Below are 8,978 nucleotides of genomic sequence, written 5' to 3' on the forward strand. Positions count from 1 at the left end.
AAGGCAGAACCTGGACAGAACTTACTGAGGGTCTATATAAAGAATATTTTCTAGTTTCTGCATAAAATTCAACATGGAAAGTTTCTCAAACTGAAACATATCCCATTCCAGGCTAGAAAATGAAACTGAGAAAACAGTAAAACTTTATCACTCTAGCAGTCATGACAAATGACATAGTGTTAGCATGCTGAATTACATTATTTTCCTGACATAAACAGACCTGGATACAAAGAAAGATAAATTCTTAGATTACCTGTCTAAATCTTGCCATTTCCCTTATAAAATTAGAGATTGAAGAGATTGTCTGAATTAACTTCTTGCTCTAAATCACAGAAAAGAAATCTGAAGTAATGTTTGTACATGATGCTTTACAATTTGAAGAACTAATTTGAAGTTATTAACCTCTTGTACCCCAACTATGTCGGGTGACTATGAGTCAAGAAGATCAGTACCATCTCCTACCATTGTTTATATATGTCACCCTTACCACAAGGAACGAGTTTCCTTGTTGGGGGCAAGTTTGGATATAGAGTATCCTGATCAGAAGAGTTCTTCAGATGAAAAGCCTTGAACGCCTTGCTGAAATATGAATTAGAGAGACCAGAGAGATGGTAGGTAGAAGAAGAAAAGAGATTTTTTTTTTAACGTACAATCAAGTTATATTATATGTTGCAAGTACTAAGTTAAAAAAAAAAATCAAATTATTATGATTAAACTGATTGTATTGCTTAAGATGTGCTTTTTTTCATACCCAGGCAGCATATATTCTATAATTGCACACAGAATGAATCACTAGTAAGAGATACTCTGTTGATCAAATGACAAAAAGGCTCCTGCACTTGCAATTAGCAATAAGTGTATAAAAGTTCAATGTGTGTCTTCTACCACAGTTGGCTTAGCCAGTGCACAAATTCAAAGCTGCAATCAAAGGCAGTTGTGCAATTTAGACCTTAGCTAGTATTTTGAAAACGTAAGAGGGAGGGGTAGTATTAAACTACTAAAGAAATATTTATGAAAAGTAAGGGCACAAAGTACACTGTGGTTTAATCAAGGAATACTGATCCATAGCAAAAACAGAAAGGAGTGCAGTCATGAAAAACTGGCACTTTTTGCCAGCACCTTGTTGGAAGTTATGATCATCTCCACTTATGTACCACTCTGTGTAAAAGCTTTGCCTTCCAGTCTCCGAAACAGCTAGATTAGTTTTTCGTATCATCCAAAAATATGCCCTCTGTCACGATTTATCCTAGAGCAACTTTCAGAAATGAGTCACGACCTTTGTTTAAAGGTTTTATTTTTGAAATGCTGACACCAGCTTAGCTGCAGCATTGTCAACAGGGAATGCTAGTACAGAGAGACTTAAATGATGCTGTCATGTAGAGTAGAATAAATTATTTCAATTGTAAACCAGCTAATTATACATTAAATCTGGTATCTACTCCTCTTTGTTATAAGAAAGCTTTTTCCTGCTATGGATGAAATATAGCAGTGTGCATAAAGCCATATAAAGAGCTATTTTGTTTTTATCATATCAATATCGCTCAGTGTCTCATTTTAAGATTTGTATTTCTATTCACGTGATAGCCTCCTGTTTTCTTTTGGCTTCAGTTTCAGAGTTTTAAAATTCTGAATGTACACACTGACAAATACCCCAGAGGTCAAATCCCAATTTATTAATGACTGAAATCTCATTATTTTTGAACAAATCTCATTAGTTTAAGACCTAACGGGTGATTTTTTATGCTTAGGCTTATTAAAATTGATAATAATATAATCAATGTAAATCCCGTCTATATATAAATGAGTAATTAGAAACCATGTAAGCAATTACAAGCTATATAAATATTTTTTCATTACTTTTGTGATAAATACGATGGAATTTTCCCTGCGGAAGGTTGATTATAAATCAATCACAATCAGATGTCCCTGCAGAAGTGACCAATATACAGAGGAGACAGCCTGGCTTTCTTCAAGCAAGTCAATAAGGAATGAACATGCTTTACCTCCAAGACAGACTAAATGAAAGCAAGAGAAATAAAGTTTTAAACTGAATTTTGGATACACCTATGCACTCTTGGGAGAAACATGGCTTTCAGTGTTTCAGTGTTGTCTCCCCGACAATCCTTTTAGCTTTGACCATAGGCCTTGTATTTGGGCTCATAAAAAAAGGGGTGCACCTTTGTTTACTCTGTGTAAATAAAACTCCTCTGTGTGGTTTACACCCCATCCTTCCCAGGTTGGTTCCTTCAGATAAAGTTTTCTATACAGTCCAGTTTGGGTATTTGAAAAGATGAAGCTTTGTCTTTTCCTTAAAGAACAAAAAATATTTGCATTTTTTTCTGAAACAAATAATCTGTTTTCCCTTTGCCTGCTGCACCTTTCTTGGTTTAGCTGCTTATCAGAAGAAATGGAGAGGTCTCAGATATGAATTCTTAACAATCTACATCAAGGAAATGAGACAGAAACTTTAATAAAAAACTCTTACATGTTCATTCAGTATTTAACTACAGTACATGCCAATGCAATGAAATAATTTAACTAAAATATCTAATTTTTTGTAATGTTTCTCTTGTTCTCTCACCGTGGGCGGATGGAGGGGAGAGGGGTAGAACAGATACAACCTGAATTCCTATTGTAAAAATAAGCAGAATAAAATTTTCTTTTGACAAAAAAATCATAAATAAGAACAAAGGGCACAGTTCATTTTCCTCCCTCGAACCCCTCTCTGAAGGTCAGTTCTGATTCTCCTGTATCCCAGTGACAGATGACAATAGATAATACTTTAAATTACCTTTTCTTCCTCTCAAAGGAGCTAAGAGGAATCTGCCTTTCTCATTCCATCATGCATGCTAGAACTTCTGTAGATGAGTATCTTCACAGATTTGTGTACTTCTACCAACTTCAAGTTTAGTTTAAAAGTTAAACGCGTAAATGTTTGCAGGAGCAAGGCCTTTTTTTGCATATTGACTTCCTTTAGACTGGACTAAAATGACAGATATGACCAGGGGTGTTCGGAGATTGTGAAAGGGGAGAAAGTATGAGTTTTGCTTATATATGTGTAAGATTTCTATTGACTGACAGCTCTGTTTTCAAGTGCCACAGGAAGACTGGGGTCATAAGGAAAGCTGTTGGTTTGCCTCATTTAGTAAGGCAATCTTGGATGTTTTTAGGATCAGAAACAGTAATTTTCTTGCTTTGTATTAGTGACTGCAAATCAACGTTGCTTCAAAGATACAACTGATGCCATAGGGCAGAATAAGGGATGTTTTAAGTGAGTATTTTCATTTTCAGGAACACAACTGCAAAACATCTCAAGCAGCAGTTTCCATGTACTTTTTAATTATCCAAATGTAGGAATTGGCACAAGTTTTTAGGACACTGAAAAAATAACATCGGTAAATAAAAAAGCAGGATTACCCAATTCTCCTTCTTCAGTCCTTCTTTGAAGATCACCTGTAACTAGCTTAGTATATGGTTGAATAATACCATATATTTAGTAGATTAGGTACAAATAGAAAGTGAAGTAGAAGGTTAACTACAACTAAGCTAAAAGCATTTATAAGTAATCTTCATAGATAAAGACAAAACATTCACATTGTAATCCTTACATTGTGAATTACATTTGTTATTGCAGTCAGTGCATTATATTAATTAATCAAATGCATATGAAAAAGTGTATAGGCATGATTGTCATTGCCTAACAAAAAGGAGTTGACACTAATGACAGAAGAGGGCTACAACAGATATAAAACAATTTGGTTAGGTCAAAATTGATTTGGGGAAAGATGGTAAGAGCTTCTACTCCAAAAGTAAACAATATTCTCAATTTCAAAAGGACAAGCTTTGATAAACAAGGGAACTTACTTGTGAAGTCAGGGACTGAGGAATTCAAATATTGAGGATAATATAATTATTTTAAGTGAAAAGGATAAAAGTATGTGGACTTTGTGTCTCAAGAAAGCAGAGAAAGTTCTACTGAGGAGAGCTAGTTGAATAAATAACCACAAGCAAAAACCAAAACATTTACAAAATGGCAAAGAGGATTAAGAACAAAGGAAATGTTATCTGAGGGATCAAGAAAAGGAAGGACAAAGTGAGAACTGCCAAAAGTCAAGCTGAGATAGACTTCCAAAAAGATATGAAAAGCAAACAACGAAAAAGATTCTTCATCCCCATAAACAAAGGACAATAAAGAAAGGACTGTAGTGCTATCAAATATGAAATGGAGAGAGATGGAAGATAATCTCGGCAAAAGATAAATTGCACTTCACTATTGATCTGAAACGAATACTTTGCCTCGGTTTTTAATGAGTACAATGACTGGTCATGGGAGCAAAGACAGTTTAGATAATGGCAGGAGTGTGTGGAAAAGCATCGTTCAGAACAAAGGTAGAGCAGGAGTCAAGAAAATGAATGCAGCCTGTTCAAGAGACCGCATCTTCTCCACCCTGTTCCTGAAAGGAACTAGCATGTGAGCTCATGGGTCTCTGCCAGGTAAATGGAGAGACACAAATTTCACATCTATCACCGAAAAGGTGGTTAATTCCAGCGGTGGTGTTTTTATAGCCCATCACCGTGACACCCAGGCCTGCAGAACACACATAAACTAGTAGCAATTACAATTTAGGCCAAAATTCAAATTCCTGGCCTTTTAATTCACCTTTTCCAAACGTAATTGAGTGATTATTCTATTTGCCAAATATTTGCTGCTGGGTATGTAAGCTAAACTTTGAGAAGCTTCAGTAATTTCACATTTTTAATAAGACATAATATACACTGTCCAAGTATTAAATGTATGCTACTTCTACTATTATGATTTAACACACACAGAATTTTACAAGACTTAGTTAATAGTCAAAATTTCCTTTTTTTTTTGTCAGCAATTGTCATTTGCCAGGAGACAAACTGCGTGGCAGTACTACACTTAAAACTGTCAGTCAGATCTGAACTAACTGTAGAGGAAACCATAATGGCATCCTGAAAAGGATTTCACAGAAGGACAATTCTTTGTATTACTTTCCTCATTTAATTTAGAAGGGTATTTGCTGGTTATAGACAATAAATTCATTTATTCAGTAGGAAATAACCATATGAAGTACTTGCAATCACTATTTTGAGCTAAAGATAGCTCAAGTTACTGAAAGATCATTGCTGCTTGTTACTATAATGACACAATTTAGAATTTCTATCATGTAGAAGAACAGCCCAGATTTGCTGAGAAATTCTGTTCCATGACTTTTGAGTCTCTGAACTGTGAAGTTGGCTGCAGGTGCTGTCCTTTCCATAAGCAGAAATCTAAGAAGCGGGGCAAGTAAATCAGAATGTGAATGGAGGAGCAGGGCCAGGTTGGCAAGATTAGAGATGAGTGCTTTTGTTTTTAAAAGAAGGGAAAAAAATGCCTTTAAAGTCATCCATTCTCTGTGCCTACACTGGCTCTGCAGCAACTTGCTTTTCTGTTCTTTTTGTAGCAACCATCGGAACAATTGAGGAAGACAGCAAAAGTGCTCCTCCTCACAGCACACTACAGTTTTTGCTTCTCACAGTCATATACCAGGGTTGCATAGAATTAGCTAACATAACCTTTACAGAAATATTAACAATGAATGTTCTCCTTCACAAAGAGCGAGCACGATTCTTTGCTGCCTGTTGGGTGGAGGGCTGGTAAAGGTGGCTTTATTCCATATTTGAATCTTCATTTTTCTTGGCAATGCCTCTCATGTAAGTTGGCAGCTCTAAATTACTTTGCTGCCACAGCCCCCTATGGATCATTGCAGCAGCTCAAAATAGCTGTTCAAAGTGAGGAAACCTCTACACAAGGAGTATTCCCTAGGGAGAAATTTCAAGAACTCTACAGCCCCTTTGTGCTACTGGGAAAGTGTAAAGAGACTGGATAAGAATACAGAATTCATCATTGTCCTTTCCGTACAATAAAACATTTATACTTTCTCATCTTTCTTTCTGGACTTGATTATTTGTTGACACCAAGCTTGCCCTATTCAAGTATATGGGTAAGAGCAAAGATTGCTTCACGCAATCTCTGTCAGCTCTGTGTTCTGCAGCTGGTTTAGCAATGAAAATGGGGAGCAGCTTCAGCACCACAGAGGCTTCCATCCCATTTCTGACTGCCCCAAAGCTCTGGTTTGGCACACAGGAACTCTGACCTGCTGTGACTGTTGGGCTTGGTTGCACACCTAACATAAAAAAATGCAAAAAGGATTTGATATAGTTAGAACAGTTTTTTACTACATAGAATTTCCTCCTGCGCACAGGGTAATGTACCTGGCCAATTACGGCCTGTTGTGCCAGCAGATTACTACAAAGGAACCAGATCATAAACAATTTTTGGCCCTGTGTCTCGCAATCATATGATGATACCTGAGCCCCCCCGTCTTCCCAAGCCTTCCTTCCTCCGGGTTCAAATGTCTGATTAATGTTATTAAATCAATTTAAAAACTGCTCTAGTTAAATTAGCGCAGCCCCTTTGAATGGACTTTTTCAAACCTGCTAGTCCTTTGGCTCCTGTTCTGCCCTTTATCTCTGCGTAATCTCAGTTGTAAACATGAATTCAGTGACCATCTTTCCAACGATGACTCACAGAACCACCCTCTAATCCACAACAATCTCCTTCTGTCCTTCCTGAAACCTCAGCCTCTCTCTCAGACAATACTTTGTTCATGTCTAGTTGTCAGTCAAGTTCAAAAAAAGAGATTTCAGTGTTTCCCTCCTCTACCTGTTTTGTGTGTATCTGTCAGCAATCCAGCCTCTCATGAAGGAAGGCCTGCAGCCTCCAGCATTAATATAAATCTCTTTTTAGGCGTTCATACCCATACTCTCTGGCTTCAAATATATTACACCACCCTGCTACTTTTCTATCACATCAGACGAAGTACTTGTCTCTGTTTTCAAATTCTTTCACTGTTTCATTTTACTCAGCGCTGAGATCATTTCCCTCCTCATGTCAGCTGGTGATACTGGGCTGTATTGTCCCTTGTCATACTGTCAAACAAGTACTTCACACCATTTTGTAGGTTATCCTTCCCACCGAGAAGTTTCCTAGAAATAAAAAAGAATTTACTTCATTTTTTTGAATCTTGTCCTCCTCTGAAGTGTCTAAGAAACATTCTTATGGGCCATCGATGTGCCTTAAACCCAAGAGACAACAGTTACAACTAGTGGGTTAGGCCCACTCAGCCCGGTGTCTGGTAGCAGGTGAGAAGACCCTGAAGTCCTGAATTGGAGAAGTCAGAGAAGGCACTAGCTGAAGAGGGCAGACAAGAGCACAGACTTCAGGAACTGCTGGAGTTTGCACGCACGTGGTCCAAGACATGCAGTGAGACCACACTACAGTCAAAGACCAGGAAGTTGGGGACTCCATACAAGACAGGATCCAGGACAAGAAAAAGACAAATCTGGCTGGAGCAATGTCACACAGATCACTTGCAAGCAGAAAGCAGGCTTGAATACCTGACTGAAAACCAGAGACTAACATTAAACCGACAGAAGACAGGACTAGGAACAGTATTACGGATCCAGAAACAAGGATGGGGGGACTGGTATTAAAAGTAAACGGAGAACATGGCTGGACAGAGTCCACAAACTCTCAGCTGCAGTTTCATAAGCACTTTAAGCCGATAGAACCCATTGTGGCTACTGAAACAAGTGGTCCTGCACTCCCCATCCATAATTTCTTGTGCGTGCCCAAGCACAACCTCTTATTTATACAAACATAAGCATTTATGTAGCTGGGACGTGAACTGCCCTGGGAAACTGCTGCAAGTTAAAGCTGATCACAATTAAAAACCATTAACCATTATTAAAACTAAGTAGTTAGCCTTAAACCTGATGCAGTCCACCGCATAGCCATGCAATTGCTTGCACCGGCACAAAGAAGGAGGCAGCATGCAGGCAGAAATAAACGGCCGAGAAAGGAAGACCTTCTTTTTATGGCAGTAACAACTTACACAAAGTTACACAAAAACCAGTGAAACCACAGCACTGGAGAAGATGTTTCTCTGCCAGCTGTAAGGCTGCGTTAAGGGTGCATACAGTGGCGACTAGCCACCTAGGGAATGATTCACATCCAGCTGCCTTGGGAATGACTCACTGACTCGATGAGTCACTCCTCCGCTGGTGGACAGAGCCCACTGCCTATTATGTTGTCCGATACTATCTCCCTGTCTCCTAGTAGGGACTCATTCATCTGTCCTCAGCCATCTGCTGCTGCTCGTCCCATGCTTTTTATTGTAAGCTCATTGGGGCAGAGGGTATTTTCTGTTCTTCATTTGGTTTCCTTGAAGTATTGCAATACCGGACTATAAAGCTCGGTAACATTGATGAAAAAATGTTTTAAACGACTGTTTAGTTTGCAACAATTTCTTCTAAATGTAAAAAAGAATATTGCAGGTAGTCAAATATTTACACGTGCCCATACACCCCCTCCTCCCGGCAGACGCTTTCTCTCCTGTGTGGCACATACGGCTGCACATGCCCTCCCCAGTCACTCGCTCCTTCTGCCACACACACACACACACACGTATAAATAACTTCTTACTTCTCGGTCACACATGCACAGCTCCTTGAGGGGAAGAGGGGAGCGAGAATGACGTTTCACCAGCTAGTAACAAACGGTAGAAAAAGCGCAGCGGGCAAGAGGCGTTAGGTGCAGAGGAACTACTGCAGCTCCGGCCCGGGAAGAGGCTTTATTCTCGGCCTTGCTCCCTGCTACCCGTCTACTTGTTTCGGGGTTTGCTCCCCTGTCGTCCCTCGGCCATGTTCAGCTCTGTTCCCCCCCCCCCCCCCGGATCGCCCAATAACGACCACAGGCCGCGCTTCCCTCTCACCCCCGAGGGCGGCGCAGTGCGACCCGGGCACGGCCGCCACACCGTGGCCCCGGCCCCGGCCCGCCGCCGCCCGCGCTCCCCTCTCCCGCTCCCGGCGGGCGGGCTGCAGTGGGTGGGACCGGAGGAACCGGCATATAC

The 8,978-nt window shown here is 39.8% G+C and overlaps 1 long non-coding RNA gene across 1 annotated transcript; it reads left to right on the top strand.

Moving 5' to 3' along the window:
- Nucleotides 1–406: 406 nt before the first annotated feature.
- Nucleotides 407–2,803, top strand: LOC128139199 (uncharacterized). Its single transcript, XR_008234274.1, has 3 exons — nucleotides 407–611; nucleotides 1,289–1,376; nucleotides 1,895–2,803. It is a non-coding gene; the product is annotated as an uncharacterized LOC128139199 (long non-coding RNA).
- The last annotated feature ends 6,175 nt before the right edge of the window (nucleotides 2,804–8,978 follow it).

Source organism: Harpia harpyja, chromosome 3 (genome assembly GCF_026419915.1).
Source record: "Harpia harpyja isolate bHarHar1 chromosome 3, bHarHar1 primary haplotype, whole genome shotgun sequence".
Lineage (NCBI taxonomy): Eukaryota > Metazoa > Chordata > Aves > Accipitriformes > Accipitridae > Harpia > Harpia harpyja.